This window comes from Fukomys damarensis, unplaced genomic scaffold (genome assembly GCF_012274545.1).
Source record: "Fukomys damarensis isolate Sample0158 unplaced genomic scaffold, DMR_v1.0_HiC HiC_scaffold_36, whole genome shotgun sequence".
Classification (NCBI taxonomy): Eukaryota; Metazoa; Chordata; class Mammalia; order Rodentia; family Bathyergidae; genus Fukomys; species Fukomys damarensis.
In genome coordinates, this window is record NW_022900948.1 from 9,594,150 (window position 1) to 9,612,586 (window position 18,437).

The following is an 18,437-nucleotide window of genomic DNA, read 5'->3' on the forward strand; positions in this document are numbered from 1 at the left end:
TTTTTTTTTTTTTTTGGGGTACCGGGGTTCGAACTCGGGTCCTTGCGCTTGCAAGGCAGGCCACCGAACCGCTGAGCTAAATCCCCGGCCCTCTGTTCAGAATTTTTAAAAATAACTACTTTGATAGGAAAATCACAGATTTGCTTGAGGCCCTGAAAATCCCTACCATGTTTTCTCTGCTTGTGTCAGACCTCTGAAGTCTCCATTAGAATCTCTGCCCTGTAGCGGAGATCTCTGCTGTTGCCAAAGCCCTGATTCCAAACCCCTTGCCAGGATTGAATGCTTGCTACTTTAGCAAAAGAACATGTAGTTGCTACATATGTCTGTGTGCTTCTCTTCTATGTGCATTTGAGGGAAATATTAAATGTCTTTTATGGAAATATAAAGAATATACATTTTTATTACCAGTTTTACTACTACTACAAATTCTCAATATCATGACACCACTTCTGTTCAAATTGTACTACTTTCCAGAATATATTATACAGAACTCCAAATGTTATTTTAAGTAAATCACTTTTTATACTAAATATATTGTTATAAACAACTGAACTTCCAAACCTTTGAAGGTTTACTTTTAGTTACCTGACATTTAGATAATAAGGTCACTTATGCAGTGTCTATTATGGGTTGTATCCTAAAATGAGTGAATAATATGGTTTTCATTTTCCTTGTTTGAGTGTCACAAAATAGTTTCTGGCGCTTTCCATCTGATTATACAAAGAACACAATGACCTACATTTAAAGAACTTTCTCTGCTCTAAGGATTGTAGCCTTCAGTGCTACAATTCAGCAAGTTCTACATGACACTTTGCAATATATGTCACAGCCAATATATCATAGTTCAGATTTTTCATGGTTATTATTAAATCCCCTAAAACCATTGATTCACAATGTCCTTGACATAATAAACTTCTTGCTCCTTAAGAACTTGATATATCGGTACCGGGGATTTAACTCAGCGTTCAGTGGCCTGCCTTGCAAGAGCAAGGACCCGAGTTCGATCCCTGATACCAAAAAAAAAAAAAGAAAAAAATTGATATAAATGTGCCATACACTAGAATTATCCTTGCACCTTGTATTTCTATCTTTGACACAGAAAGACACTTTTCTTCCAAGTTATTTATTATACACACTTTTCTCTTCCAGTGCTTGAAAAACAACAGTTGGAAGAAATATTCCTTTTTTTTTCTTTGTGGCTGTCTACACAAATTTTTTGTAATAGTTAAAAAGTACATCATTTTCTGACAAAGCAAATTAAAAAGAAATATACCTGATTGTGACTGATTGGAACTTGGCATACCTGAATTCTACAACACATAGAAAATCTGACCTGTTCTCAATATTTGTTACCATCCATGAGAAATTGAAGTGAGTAAATATGGCATATGAATGTGAATTTCTTGTTTGTTTTGTTTGCTAATGGAATAAAGAGGAGATTGTTCTTACAAGTTTTAATGTTGAGAAGGAAAGAGAGCTCGTTTCTTAATTTATAGCATTCACTTCACCTAATCTAAATTTATTCTGAACACAAACGCCTTGAGTATCTAAAATATTGATCATCAGTCTATTCAAATGTATCCTTTCTTCATTAGTGCCTTCTGCCTCTCCTTCTACTCTAGTGTTTTAAATACCTATTATTATTTTAGCACACTCACAAATGGCAAAATTGTAATCTAGATTCCAAATTGTATTTCAAATACTAGCTCTACCATTGACCAAGTGAATCAGATTTACATAAATTTTGTACCTCAGATTCTCCATAAGTGTGCTAATGATTTTATTGAATGGCATGGTATAGCCTCAGAGCTAGCATTAATACATATGCATATAACATCTATCCTATAAGCACAGCTGTTTTCCCTACTGATTACTAATGTGTTAGAGTATACAAAATGTATTACTTTTTTTTTTCAACTCTGAGGCTTCAGTGTCGTCCTCAATGATTTTTCAAAGATGTTTAATAAGTTTATCAACAATATAGTGTCAATATTAAAAGAAAATGATGTGCATTTAAAAATAAAATATTTTAGACCATTGCAATTAAAGTCAAATCAAAATATAAATAAATCATTTTTTGTAATGTTACCTAATTACAATTATCAAAAAAAACTTTTGTCACAATACAAAAATGAAAACTAAAATTAGCCACTGCAACTTTTTTCATCCACTTTAGCAGATATTTTCACACCTTTTATTTATTTTATATTAACAAGAACTATCTGAACTATCAATAACTACATCCACTAGAAAAATGAAATAAATGAGATTCATAGAGCTCAGAAAGTTTAACTAATAAAATGAAGAAAATACACATTGCAATTAGCAGAAATGGAATTCCAGTACTGAATCCTTCAACCATAAAGGCCATATATTCTCACATATTGTTGTTCCTATATTTAGAAAATTAATAGAAATGTTTGAGAAAGACATTCTATAACATATTATATATTACAGTAGTTTTACTATAGTTTAGATCTATACTACACTATACTATACCTTAGATCCATAGTTTAGATCAGATGGTGATCGGATCATGAAGACTAATTTAATCAGTGGATTAATTTGATGGTATTATTGGGGAGAAATGAAAACAGGAAGAGCCTAGTTGAAGGGATTGGGTCATAGAAATATGATCTTGTGGACCATACACAGTTACTGGCCTCTTAGTCTCTTCATTTCACTCTCTTTGCTCCTTGGCTGCCATTAGTTGAGCAACTTTCCTCTTGCCACACACTTCTGCCATGATTCTGTTCCACTTCAGGTCCACAGCAAAATGAATACCAACCATGAATTTCAAATCCATGAGCAAAAATAAATATTCCCTCTATTTAAGTCGATATTCCCAAGTATCTGGCCATAGGGACTAACAGCTGACTACTGCCGTGTGAGCTACAAACATTTTGTTGTTTTTGGTTGGCAGCAGTGTGAGATATCAACATCAACAGTTTAGACCTAAGCACACTAACTTTAAGAAGTAAATATGGCACATAAATTTCACATATTAGATAGCTAAGGTTTTAGTTTTTGATACTACATGAAATCTTAGAATTGTTTAGAGAATATGTATTTGTGTGTGTGCATATAAAAAAGTCTAAATATCTAAGTTTTAGTGTCAATGGTTAATATATTTACCAAGAGTCACTGTGGTACTTTATTATGTAAATTGATTTTAAACATTGTTTTGTGAATGTTAGTCCAGTAAACAGCTATTTTTATACTGAGAATTTTGTCATTTTTCAATCAGAAATTCTATAAAAGTTTCATTTCTACATTATGTGAATGTGATATTATTCCACTGTTGGCATAACTTACACAAACCCTACAACTATAAATAATATGAACCTTGAAAAAGTAAATGAGATGATCCCTTGATTTCAGTTTATAGCAAAGATGCCAAGAGGACACTGAATGCTTTGATCCATGCTGAAGGGGAACATGTTCAGCCTGGCTTTCTTTACATCTCTGGAGCACAGCTGAGTCAAGTAGAGCACAAGTGTATTGAATTGAGGTAGCAGAGAATGGAGGTACGTGCTAAATGTTGTACATCCAATCTTCCATTTCCAAAGTCTCATATGAAATTTGTTGAAGAATATAGTGCTAAAATATGATATAATACATAGGATGTGAAGTATAGAACAGTCAAATATACAAAGGCCAATGGGAAAAATATTGCACCAAAATAGGAGGGTGGAAGGAAATGGAAGGAAATTAAAGTTAATTAATGTGCTATTTTACTTACATCAAAATTGCAGATAAAATTAAAATTAAAGGTGCATGAAATTTTATTAATTTTGAGTAAATGCTATGCTTTCAGGATTTTTTCTGATTCTACAGATGAGTATTTGTGAAAACAATTTCAAAACTGTAAGAAGAATGGACATGAGAAATCATCTCAGAAAGCTGAACAATGAGATAGGAGATAGAAAATCAAAAGTGTAGCAAGAGCTGAAAAATTAAATAGTAACACTGAAAAAATAAATACATAGTAACTAAATATCTAATGATGCAAAGGTATAACTCAGAGAATAAACAATGAAATTTTTGAATTTAACATGTATAAAACATTTCAAAAGTAGCACAGAAGGAGTGAAGGAACCAAAAATACAAAGAAAAAAAAAGATTTACAAAGAGATTTCCACAAAGTTTATACCAATATGTAGGATACTAGAGAACAATGTGATAATGCTATAAAAGATTTCAAAAAAGCATAATTATTTCATGGTAGACCAGGTCCACAGGAGTAAGCACTATCATTTCCTTACAGGCCAAGAATCAGAATTGGTATTACATAATAATCATTTTTAAAGTAATTCCTTAAAATTTCAATAGATGGATGTGAAACAGAAATAATTACAAAGGTAGATTACAGTTTATAAAGTGTGGTAAAAACAATAAAAACTGCAGTAAAAATTAAATGTGTTGATTAATAAGTTTGAAATATCAAGATACTGTTAAAATTCCAAGTTTTTAATTAGGTAATTTGAGGATTGAGATATAAAGAGTTTAAACTCAAATTCAAGATCTGATCATGAGATTACATTTTTCTATATTCTTATTTAGTAAAACACATTTATTAACTACTTTTAAACATTTACCAAAAATGTTTACTAATATGTTAAATGTTTAAGACTATTATAGAATATATACAGCAGTTTTAATAAAAGAACTGAAAGATGAAATACAGAAAGAAATATAGAACATGTGAATAACATCAATTTAATCAAATGCAGAAAACAAATCAGTAAATTATTATAGGAAGAATACATGGTAGTTAATTAATGCAAGATATATATATATATATATGCATTATACACATAGCATGGACAATAAAATGAGGAAGTACAATCCTTTGAAAAAAATATTTAAAAATTGGATTAATTTTATAATCTAGTTTTAAATGTTAGAAAGTAATATTTTAACATAGTTTCTAAATATATATGCAAAAATGTTTGAACCATAAAAAGGAATAATTATGTAAATATACATGAGCAATATAGTTCAAAATAGTAGAACATGATATAATAATGTATATGCTGATGTCTTGAATTATTATTTTTTAAATATTTATTTATTTATTTATTTATTTTTGGTACCAGGGATCGAACTCAGATCCTTGTTCTTGTGAGGCAGGCAGCAGAATCACTGAGTTAAATACCTGTCCCTTGAATTATTTTTTAACCAATAAGTTATTCTTTCTGTGGATTTTTGGTGAATCCTGTATTATCACCTTTTTCACAACTGAACTATTAGATTTCATTTTCAGTTTCCATAACTGTACTGTCAGAATAACTAGTTATAATAATGAATGACTGACTCTGTAAATATTTGTTTTACAGCAGTGAATTATTGGTGTTAAAAACTAAGCTGAAGCAGCAATTATGCATAAAATCATAAAATATGAATAAATATTAATGTTAAATATACTTATAAACAAATGTAAAACTATATATTATAACAAATTAATGAAAAGGACTGTTATATGTCTAACAGATATCTGAAAATTTATTGATTGAAATGGATAAAAATGAACAGTAAATTTTGATGATCTTCAATAAATTTACTTTATCACTGTGTTCTCTTTATTTCTGCATAATAATGGTGGGACTTTAGACAAATAAACAAATTCAAGGAAGACCAAACGATTTCAAGGGAACTTAAGATACTTGATGATTCACTATGTATCAAGTATAATCAAAGAATAAGAAACACTACGTATGTTACACATGAAAATGATTAAATTGTATCCTTAGAAAATAAAGATCCCAGTTAAGGCTTTCACCAATGCTTATTAGTCAGGGAAATCTGTGGAAAATGCAGGGATTTTTATAGAGAATGAAAATTATAGCATATGTTAAACTGTGGAGACTATGAAAATATCAATATTCTTCTACATAATGCCACTAAAAAGACATTTAAAAATCAAAATTTAAAAGAAAATAGTCTGTTCCGTACCTACAGAACTGTAATACTTTATGTTCACCTTGGAAAATATCTGAAAAGGGTTTTGAGGCAGCATTATTATACATGTACACCTGCATAGCTGAAATTGCTTGACTGCTAATTCTGGTGGCAATTTGACTATAACAGAAGGTAGTTCATTTTTAATTGCATTTAATGTTTTAAATTTTCTTAGTGACACAGAATCTGGTGTGTGAGCCATTCTATGCAGAAATGATGCCATGTGAATATTTAAATTTAACTAGTTTTAACAGTCTCTCTCCTTTATGCATAAAATCATTACATTGCTGAAGTGACTGCAGATGTTTTTAAACTTGTATTTTAAGTAAATTATTCTTTTTAAATCTGTACATTAGCCAACATTACTGAACATATCTTGTAAAGAGGAAATTGGGTAAGTCAAAGAATATTGTCAGTTTCTACACTTGTAGTCCAATAGAGCTAGTGGAGATCAAAATCTTTCACTTTCATATTAAAAATTATAAAAATACATATCCAAAGGAACAGTAAGAACCATCCTGTCTCTCTCATCTGTTTATTGTCATTATTGAGGCATAAATTACTAATATCAAGTGCTAATTGCAACAACTGTAGTTTTTACTTAAAATGCACCTATTCATCACAAAGTCGTTTTGTGGATCTGTTTAGAACTAAAAAAAAAAAACAATAGATTTAGGAAATCTGTAGGTTGGAACAATATTTTAATGTTATGTTGGGTCTTGATTTCTCTTGGTTGGGATTGAAGCGGAAGTTTTAGTTTTGTGCTGTAGCTCTTCTTGGCAGTCCAGGAGGATGGAGAGCACACCTGGATCTCAGAGGCAAAGTGAAAGCAGGCTTTATTTTCAGCACCAGTGGGTCAGCCTGGGTTCACACCCAAGAGATTGACCCTACCCTCCTCTCCTACCCCATCCCCCACCTTGAGGTACAGCAGGACAAGATACACTCTCAGAAGAGGGTGGGCTCAGAGACATTTTATATCTTTTCATTGGTTACAAAGAGTACAAGTCATCTGGGCCCAACAAATTTATTGGTTATCAGGTATTACAGCAAGTTCAGTGGAGAGAGCCACAACTTATATATATCTTGCCAGGGATGTAGAAATAATAAAACTATTTCAGAACAAAGAAAATTCCTGAGATGACTGAGGGGAAGTGTCAGGCTAGGCAGGCCCAGATATGTTGAGGGATTGGGGAAACTTCTTTGCCAGTAAGTCTGGCTTCAACTGCAAAGAAAAATCTTCCTCATTCAGGATGTCCAAAATTTCATTGAAACTGATAATTATTATGTAGCCTCAGGTAGAGAGAATATATATAGTGAAAACTAATGAATCTATATTGTCTCTAAACTTCTATCTAAACATTTATCATAGGATAGATGCAGAAAAAAGTTTGACAAAATCCAACATTCATTCATGATTAAAAAATAACCCCTGAAGAAAATAGGTATAGAAGGATTTTATCTCAATCTGATAAAAGCCATTTATGATAGAAATACTGGCAATATCATATCAAATGGGAAAAATTGGAAAGCTTTGTCTTCAAAATCGGGAAAGACAATGATGTTGACCATCACTGCTCATGTTCAACAGTTTCTGAAACATGAGTAGAGCAATGAGGCTCATGACATAAAGAGATAAAGAAATAAAAGGGATACGTAAAGAAACAAAAGAAGTCGTTATTATTATTTTCAGATGACATGGTTCTATACTTACAAGACCCCAAAATTTTACTCAAAGACTACTGGAATTAATAACCAAATTTAGCAATGTAGCCAGATACAAAAGCAACACACAAAAATCAGTAGCATTTCTATACACTGATAATGAACTCAATGAGAAAGAAGCTAGAAAATAATACCTTTCAGAATAACATAAAGAAAAAGTAAATACTTAAGAATTAACCTAACCAAAGAAAAGAAAGGCCTCTAGAGTGGAAATTATACCACTCTGGGAAAAAAAGAGATTGAAGAGAATATTAAAAATTGATAATATCATATGTTCCTTGATAAGCAGAACTCACTAAGTCAAAATAGCTATACTTCCAAAACTAATGGATAGATCTACTGCAATTCTAATAAAAATACCAACAACAACCATCACAGATCTAGATGAAACAATCTTAAAATTCATATGGAACTAGAAGAGACCCAGAATAATAACAATCCTGGTTATCACAAGTAAAACCAAAGGCATAAAAATTACAGATTTGAAGTTCTATAAACAAAGTACAGTGATAAAAATAGCATGGTACTAGAACACACACAAACACACACACACACACACACACACACACACATGCACACACACAGATGTGCAGCTCAGGAGAACAGAACAGAAACAAACCCAGACACATTCAACTATTTATTATTTGACAAAGGGGCCAAAATATACACTGCAAGAGAGATAGCCTCTTTTATAAATGCTGCTGGAAAAATTGGATATCTAGTCACACACATCTATACTAAACTAAAACCAAAATAGGCCAAAGAACTAAATGTTAAAATGAAAATACTTAACTGCTGAAAGATGAAATAGTTGAAATTCTTGAAGACACTGGTGTAGTGAAGGGCTTTCTAAACAGAAACCCAATGGCACACAAAAAAATAATCTATAGAATCAACAAATTGGGTCACATCAAATTAAAAAGATTCTGCACCACAGAGGAAACAATTAACAAACTGCAAAGAAAACCTACAGAATAGGAAATAAATTTGCTAGCTATTCTTTAGAGAGGGCTACCATCCAGAATACATAAGAAACTCAAAATAATAGATCCTCAAATAAAAGACTCAATCAAACAATGGAATTTGAAATGAATAGACACTCCTCAGAAGAGGAAGTACAAGTGGCCAATAAATACATGAAAAAAATGTTCAACATTGCTGGCCATTAGAGAAATGAAAATTAAAACTACAAGGAAATACCCTCTTACTCAAGAAAAAAATGGTTATCATCATGAAATCAAATAATAATAAATGGTGGAAAGGCTGGGGGGAAAGGGAACATTTCTTTATTGTTGGTAGTAATATAAACTAGTACAACCATTATGAACAATCAGTATAGAGATTCTTCAAAAAACTAAAATTATGAATTCAATTTGACCTAGCTAATTCCCTTCTAGCTAACTTCTCAAAAATGTTTCATCATATTATAATGATACATGCATACCTTTGTTTATAGCAGCACAATTTATAATAGATAAATTTTGGGAAAGACCCGCATGCCCTTCAAGGAATGAATGGATGAAGAAAATATGGTATTTACACAATTGGATGCTACTCTGATATAAAAAAGATAAACTTCTGGCATATATAGGTAAATGAATGCACATTGAAATCATAATATTAAATGAAGTAACTCAGATGCACAAGCTTAAATATCACATGTATTTTCTTATATAAGAAACCTGAAACATAAATGAAGAGCAAAATAAAGGCTCTTTTCCAATTTTGTAAATGGAAAGGGGACCGTGAGAGTGAGAGAGAAGGGATGGAGAGGGAAAGGTGATGAAAATAAAGAATTGAATAAAAGATGGAAATAGAACTTTTGCAAATGGGAAGGAGATCAAGAGTTGGTAGAAGTAGAGAGGGACAGGAGTGATAAGAGTCAAAAAAAGAAAAAAGATGTGTTATGCACATATACTGACTTCCCATGGCAAAAGTAATCATTATGTACTATAAACAAGTAGTAACAAAAAAATACTATAATGACTAAAGATTATAAAATAAAATATACTCTTTCATAAATATAAATTTTTATTTATATGTTCTTATTTTTGTGTACTTTTCAAAAATTTCATAGACTCCTCACATAACTTGCAGCATTGGTACTTTTTGTCATCTTAAATACTGAACAAATTCATATTAGAAAATGAGTAGAAAACCTGTAATGCTTTTTATTACAATATTACAATACTTTGTACTCTTACATGTATTTTCTCTAGATTGAAATTTGTCTCCTTTATTTGCTAGCCATCTTTTGGTAAAAATCACATCTCACCTGTGTGATTATTTTCAATAAATTAATTAACAGTTCAATTGATTTTGTACAAAGTAATTATCTTACAAATATTTTGATTAATGAAATTTGAGTTATCATCCATGACTATTTTTGTCACAGTGATTTTTACGTTTATCTTTTTCTAAGAAACATATTTTTCTTTTTTGTATAACACATATCTTGAACAGAAAATAGAAGAAACCCAAAAACTAAATAGTAATAAACAATTCATTACCAAACTACCCAGCCCCATCCTTGTTAAGGTTTACTATATATGACAACAGCATTTGCATGAATACATGTACATATTTAATCTTAACACAAGTGTGTTTTATTTTCTTTCTATATAATACTTAAGATTTTAAACACTCTTTCTAAATGTAATTCATTTACAACTTCTAAGATGTCACTTATAAGAAATGTAGAAATATATAATACAAATATATAAATAGAAAATAGAAATATATAAAATTATTAACATTCTCTTATTCAGAGAAAATATAAAATTATTCTTCATTTTCTCATATAACTAAGGTTGCATAATAGTGATAAATATGTTGTTATGTAGTATGAATATTAACCATACATGTGTATACATAAAATGTAAATACAGAAATATATCCATGATATATACATATATATAAAACACATTTTCAAATGGAATAACCCAAGGCACTTTATATTTATATTTGCTTTTGCTTTATTTCATGGTTGTTTGTTTTATTTTTGGTGCTGAGGAGTGAAGCTAGGGCTCTGCTCATGGTAGAACAGCATTCTACCACTGATCTACATCCCCAGTCCTTTTATAAAAATTCTTTTTCTTTTCTTTCTTTTTTTTTTGTTTGCTTGCTTGTTTGTTTTTTGAGATAGGGTCTCACTATGCAGTTGAGACTGACATGGAACTCACTATGCAGGCCAGGCTGGTCTTGAATTCACAGTGATCCTCCTGCCTCAGCCTCCTGAGTGCTGGGATTAAAGGTGTGCCCCACCATACCCGGCCTTAAAAATTGTTTTTCAATGGGAAAATTAATAAACTACCTAATGATAATTACTGTGGATCACCAAAATTTTCTCCATATATGATCCCATTTACTAATGGAATATCTTCTAAAATTTATTTAACAATCATTAAAGTGTGACAGTAAATAAAAAACAAGAATAAAAATTCCATGGAATATTTTTAAATGAGTTATAAAGTCAATTTTTTTAATTTTCCTTTTCAGTTTTCCCTCAAATATCTTCACTCTACAAGCAGGTAAGACTCCAAGCTGTGCTATTACTTGTAATTGTAAGCATCATTTGGTGGCCATGTGGCTACACAGTATGGGGTAGCTATGATCAACCATGATGAAAAAATAACAGTTGCAAAATGAGAAAAGTTTTCACACAACAACTCCAGCTTTATGGAGTTTTCCAGTTTCCCCATCATCAGAGTACCTTGATCTGCAGTGGTGTGAAAGAAGGAAAGGAGTCCACCTTTTTTGCCTCAAGCAATAATTAAGATCAAACAAAATATGTTTTGTAACAGTAAAACATGACAAGTAGGAGAGGAAAAGGCTTTTTCAGCCATGGCAATAGAGTCACTTTCTCCAAAAAGTCTGGATTATTACAAGTGAAACACAGTGGTAATAACCCAGAGGCAAAGCAGATTAAAGAAAAGCAGACATGAACAGGTGGTAGAACGATATTTGCATTTCCACAGAATAAATAATGTTAAGAATTCAAGCAAAATGAAGAGATAGAGAACTCATCAGAACATTTTGAAAGGTTTCTCATGGCCCTTATATTTCTGCCTTTCTGTGTATTCTGTCCTGTGTCACGTCCTAAGATTCAGGAAATTCTGCAGAGGAGAATATCTGCAAAATGCCAACTTTCAGCTTCTGACAGATTGACTAGTTTGGGTAATATTTTTTTCTTCTTAAACACGAGAAATACATCCATTATTAAAGTACTTTAAATCACATTGCACAACTTTGAAGTGATAGCTCCTTATTGAAAGGAAAACTTAGTGTATCCTTTCAACATAAAGACCCAGTGTACATTATAAGTGAGTCCACATCCGGGCCTATCACCACTCCCTTGTGTAGTGCATTTTATTAAAAAAGTGGAAACTTGTTTGAGGGAGGGGCTAGAAGTAAGGATAGGGATATTTTGCTGCTTCATGACAAAGCAACCTGTACCATAAAGAAAGCATTACTCAAATTCCTTCATTTTTGAAGATTCTCTACAACTATGCTAATTATTCCTAAAATATAGTAGATACCTATGCATCATTGTAACAATCATTATAAATAACAGACAAATCAAACCAAATCTAATCAGACCCTGAAATTCAATGGCTTCAAACTCCAACATTTTGAAATATATCATTAATATAGAGCAATTACCATACTTCCTCTTTCTTGGAAAATGAGTCATAAAATACCTGTAAAATTGGAGCATCTATTGTCTTTAGCATTAGGCATAATGGTAATCTGGTAGTTTCTTAAATTATAAATTGATTGTCAGTAGCGAATATGATCTAACTTCATTTGAAAATACAGAAATAAAAAATTTTTTTCTTGTAATCTGATTAGACAAGATGACATTCTGACTATTTGGAGAAGGGTTCTTTTCAATATTTTATTTCAAGATGACTTACAGCCTGTACAACACTCACAAGGAGTTCATCAGAATACTTTAGAAAAAAATCAAAATTAATTTGTATCCATGATTATGAAATATATACAATATTGTATGCACTTTTTAAATATAGCATTTTATTATATCATTTTAATGGAAACATTACAGGAAAAATATATATAATATTTATACTTAAAAAAGAGTAAACAGTGAAAAATGAGTTTTGCACTAAGACATCCTATCCCATTTGATACAAAAACACTAATATATTCTCTTATGTGTCCTTCCAAAAATATCCTTTGCATATACATTCTTACAAATTTATATATACATATACGTGTGTGCCACAAACATATAATATTTAGATAATACTTTACATAGAAAGGTTATATATTATAAGCCATTATAATTTTACAAATCAGTGTTTGTTGAATATTTATCTAATTGTTTTATATTTTAAATTTTCAGTTAAACAGGAATAGAAAGGAATTCATACTTTAATAAGAGCTATCATGAAAAGAAAACCATCTAACTTCATATTTCTAGATAATACTGAATAATCTTCCACTAAATTCTAAAATAAGACTTAACAATTTCTATCACTACTTATATTTAATTAGAGAGGTGTATAGTATTACATAAAAAATGAAATATAAAAGTCGAAACCTCCAAAATAAATAAAGATTTTATTATTTCTGCACATCTTGATTATTCACATAGAAAATACAAAATACCACAGAAAAAAGCAAATATTGATTAGAAATTGAGCAAGATTAATGGCCACAATGCTAATATATGAAAAACTATTGAGTCATCTATATGAATAGCAAATTTTTCTGTAAAAAACAAGATAGTCATATATTTTCGCCTTTGTGGACATGGTTTGTTACAGCTGTTCAATACTGCCATTGTTTCATTCCTGTGATTTGTGTTCCACAGCATGGCTCCATACCATAAACTTTCACTAATACTCTGTAACTCAAATATGTGGTCCTATCATAGTACTGTGCTCCATTCATATACCTTATTTTGTTATTCAACCATTCCACCAGTTTTGTTTGCCTCAGCGTATTTTATTTGCAGCATAGTTTTGGATATCTATTAATATTTATTATGAGATCATAGGTCCTTTACTCATTTGCTAATAGTAATTCAGTAGACTTTGGGGTGGAACATGAACCTTTGTTTCAAGAGATAATAGTGATTCAATATTCTTGGGATCTAACTGTCAATTATTCATCCACACAATACAATACTTAATACAATACTCATGTTTTTTTACAGTAAGGAGAAATACAGTAAGATAGCTTCATTATAAGGCCTGGGTCACAGTAGAACAAAACCATTTTCTACCCAAGCTACTTCCTTACATACAAACATATTTTGAGATGATGATCTAATGGTTTGTTCAATGAGTAGGAACATTAGCTCAGTTTAAATCTCAACATCTACTTGTTCTTCCTATTGTTGAATACTTGAGGAAATTTATTCCAGAAGTTACAGTCAATGAGTACATTATCTGCAGTATTCCATAACTCTGACATAGGAAGTCTCATGTGTATCTTGTAGTGTCATATTCATGTGAAGGAAGAATTAGGTCCTACAGAGAAAATTCTGATTTCTATTTTTATATACCTTATGACTTAGTAAGTAATCATAAACAGAAACTGTGCTAAGCATGCTAATGAACTTAAAGTTCTGCCTAATATAAGAGAATTCCATTAAAGAAATAGAAATCAATTTGGATGAAGGAAAATGGACTATTTTCACTTATAAGGAAAAACATATAAAACATGGTCTTTTAAATTATTGAGAACAGTCATAGCACATATCAGCAATAAAAACTTCACTTAGTATCTTGGTTGCTATAGGGATTTTTGAAACTTTACCATAGAAAATATAAGGTCAGATTCCTCTATTTCCAGTCACTGCCAAATCAGAAAGAATTCACAGGGTTTTGCCTGACCTTCTAGTCGCAGGATCATTTTCTCTGCAGAGCCAAATATACTTGATGTCAACTGTGTGTAAATTTATCCGGTCAATTCTCACTTGAGTGAGAAAAGATTTTTTTTTTTTTTTTTGGTACCGGGGATTGAACTCGGGTCCTTGCGCTTGCAAGGCAGGCCATGGAACCACTGAGCTAAATCCCCAGCCCGAGTGAGAAAAGATTTAAGGAGTTGAAGACTATTATTTATTCCATCTTTCCTAATTCTTCTGAAAAAAAATTATTTTGCTTAGTTCTTAAGAAATTCTGGACTAAATTAAGGACTAAAAGTTAAAATAGATAATGTGAAATAGGAAGAAAAGGTGCAAAGGGGAAGGGCAATTTGGAGGGGAAGGAGAAAAGAAAGAAGGGAAGGGAATTAATATGAGAAAATGAAAAAACAGGAGCAAAGTCTTTGTAGATAAGGAGGAAGGGAGGGGTGAAAGGGAGGGCAGGGGAATGGGAAAAACATAAGAACCAAGATGGATGATGATGAATGTCATATTGTACACCTTAAATGTACCAATAAAATTTAAAAAAAGAAATGCTTATTTTAAGGTGCTTAAACTTGTTGAATGACTACTGTTTCATGCTATAGTAACTATCAACATCCTCAATAAACCTGCATGTAGGATCTTGCTTTCTTAGTAGTCTGATCTACAAGAACCCCTGCTGGGGAACAAAAAACATTCTTGATAGACATAGCCAAAACTTTTACTATAGTTTGAGACAGTAGAGAATTTTGAAGCTTTGAATCTAGCCTCTTTATCTTCTCAAAAAAAAATGTTTGTTATTACATCCATACATTCACAGTTGGTATTGTGAAATTTAATCCTGTCTTAAACTATAATAAACATCTTCTAAATAAGTAGATTACTACCATAAACTTCTTCAAAGTGATAATATAAAATATAGCATGGAAGCATGCTAATAAATCATGTTTTTAAAATGGACTTATTATCTATTTTACCAAATTCAAAGACATAGCTTCAGAATTTTCTATATTTTCTGTCCAACCAGAAGGAAAGATTGTTTTAAATTCTAAATATAATTACTTTCATTAATAAATATTGATTGAAGGATCATCATTGCATATGTTCATAGCATTAAACAACATATAGAAACTTAACTCCAATATTTAGAAGAATTTACAACTCAAATAACATTAGCACAATATTTCACTTGATGACCTGTTGACCAAAGGAAGTTCACAGAGGGGACAGAAACCAAGAGACCCAGAGGAGGGACTTCCCTTGATGACAGTCTAGATCATCCAGGTCCATTTCCTGCAGTCTCAATATTGGTTCATGACTCTTATCCAAGGCTGGTAAGGTGAAAAGGAAGCCAGGAATTCTTGCTGAAGCTGCTGGACACAGCTGAGTGTTGATGAGGTCATCGGCATCCTGGCACAATATTTCAAACTACGTTTTTTATAAAGGAAATATTTTGTAGAAGAGCAAAGATTACTTTGTTGTCCTATTTCCATTATGTATTTAAATGTTAACTGATGAGTCAAGATACTTTAAATGTTTTATAAAGTAATTGTGCCTCCTTCCAATAAAGCCCATACAGGGATGGCACCAGTTAAAAAGAGCTCACTTGCCATTTTAGAGAATCTAGGTTTTATTTTTTGAGGTCGTAAGACATCTCCAGGGAACACATCAGCAGGTCATGGAGCCGGCCATTTCTCCAAATCACCTCTTAAAAGCCTGACAAAATATGCTATACAAAAACCTTTTTTGTCCTGTAAGAGACCTTCTCAATTCTGTGCATATGAAGAGGTCCCTTGCAGCTTTCTCAGTAAACTGCTTTGACTTTGAGGTTTGCATCCTTCTTGCCTGCTCATCTTGTGCTGAGACCCAATAGCAGGAGTCTAGACCAGGGGCTCTTTTACAGCCTAGGAAGCAACAGGCAGAAGCAACTCACCCCAGGCTTATTCCCAGATCCTATGTCTCCTGTTCCTCACCAGTTCCCCTGTTGTGTGAGCCCTGCAGTGATACCATGGATCTCTGATCAATGCTAACATTTGGTGAGACCTTAGGACCTTCAGAGACAATTTTCAACCCCCCACCAGCCAACAGGGTAACAAACTTCCCCTTCCCTTTCCCACATCCCTCCTAGTCTAGTCTAGGGACCATCCTGCCGGATCTCAAACCAGACATCCACCACTGGCTACTAATCTATCACTGCTCCTGGGAGTGTATGATCCTGACCTAGTTCACTTTCCCTTTGTATCCAGAGAAAGCCAAACTGATGTCTCCCTATTTCCTTCCTAACCCATTTTTTTCTTCCTCCTTGATCTCTATTGGAGAGCACCACAAAAGGGAGACCTCCTGCAGTCTGACTGGGGTTGGGTGGAATGCTTCCTTTTAGCATGCAGGATGATTTTTGTCTGGCTGTGGGGCTCTATGGACCCTGGTCAGAAGGCTGATCACAGCACCATGTCCCAGTGATGTGTTTCCCAACTCCAGTCAACTTTCTTAATCCCTCCAAACACATGATAAGCAATTCTCCCTCAAAAACATCAGGAGATACTCTCCTCTGTATTCTTTCCAAACTGTGACTAAAAGAAATTAAACCAAAAAAAATGATCTTTTATGACACTTCTTTGTAGCCCCAGTTCAGCCTCAATGAGTTATACTGGCCAGCTGAGAGTACTTTCAATTTCCAAATTCTCTGAGACCTTGATAACTTTCTTCCACTGGCAAATGGTCAGAGGTACCCTATACCCTATTCTTTATCTTCCTCAGGCAATCTCCCCTTGGTTCATCTCCCTCCTCTTTCTAAATTCTTCTCACTGAACAAAAATCTTCTACCCACAAAACTATTACTCCCATGCCCAGCCCAAAATCATGACTTTACCATCCTCAGCACTGCTGTTTTGGCAAATCTGATTTTATTGATGATCACCCACTATCACCTCTCATTTTCTCAACAACCTCAACAAGACCCACAACACCACCAACAGTCAGCCTCTCCCTCGTAGAAGTGTGCCTCCTCTTTTCCCACTCCAGCAGCCTGACAGCTTTGTCTGGCCCAGCCTCCTCCTCAGACTTGCCCTTCTCCCCACACACACACACACACACTCTCTGTCTTTTTTCTCACCTGATGCCTCCCAGATCTCTTTTCATCTTATTTTACCAATCTATGAGATTGCAGGCATGGTGGGGTCTGTTCCTATTCAGATTTCCTTCCAATTATTTATCTAGAAACTTTCCAACAAAGAACGGTGTTCTTCTAACAAAATCCTAATAATTTCAGAAAAGAATTTGTCCTACTCACTCAAATGTGCTACCTCATTTGGGGAGATATTTACTTTATCTTCTTGTCTAACGTTAGGAATGACAAAGGTGAGCATAATTGGTAGGAGGCCAAAAACCATGCCAATGATCTCCACTGCAAACTCTGTGACAAGCATGCTGACGTAGCTCAAGTGGTCCCCAGGGCTGAACCCCGAGACCCCCAGTGGTCATATCAATTTGACAGATTGGGATCATATGATCACTTGCCTCTTGATACGAATGGAAAAATATAAAACTAAACAGATCAACTATGAACACCTCGGAGACATCACACAGGCGCAGACAAAACCCAGCCCTTTTTATGAACCACTTTCCAGAAGCCATGAGTAATTATAAAGGCAGCAAACCTAACTCTCTTAAAAATCTAATTCTTCTACACCTCTTTATCTCCCAGTTTTATCAAGACATCTGTGAAAAGCTCCAAGAATTAGAAAACAGACACCAAATACCACAGAAGGAGCTTACAAATACTACCTCTGAAGTTTTCAACAAGCAGAATAGGGCACAGGTAATGCTAAAAGAAAAACAGACTAAAGTCAAATAACAAATCATGGACACCCTAGTTTGACAA

The 18,437-nt window shown here is 32.7% G+C and overlaps 1 pseudogene; it reads right to left on the reverse strand.

Annotated features, from left to right (window-relative positions):
- Positions 1-17,982, reverse strand: part of LOC104854416 — a 68,649-nt pseudogene extending 50,667 nt beyond the window's left edge.
- Between the last annotated feature and the right edge of the window lie 455 nt (positions 17,983-18,437).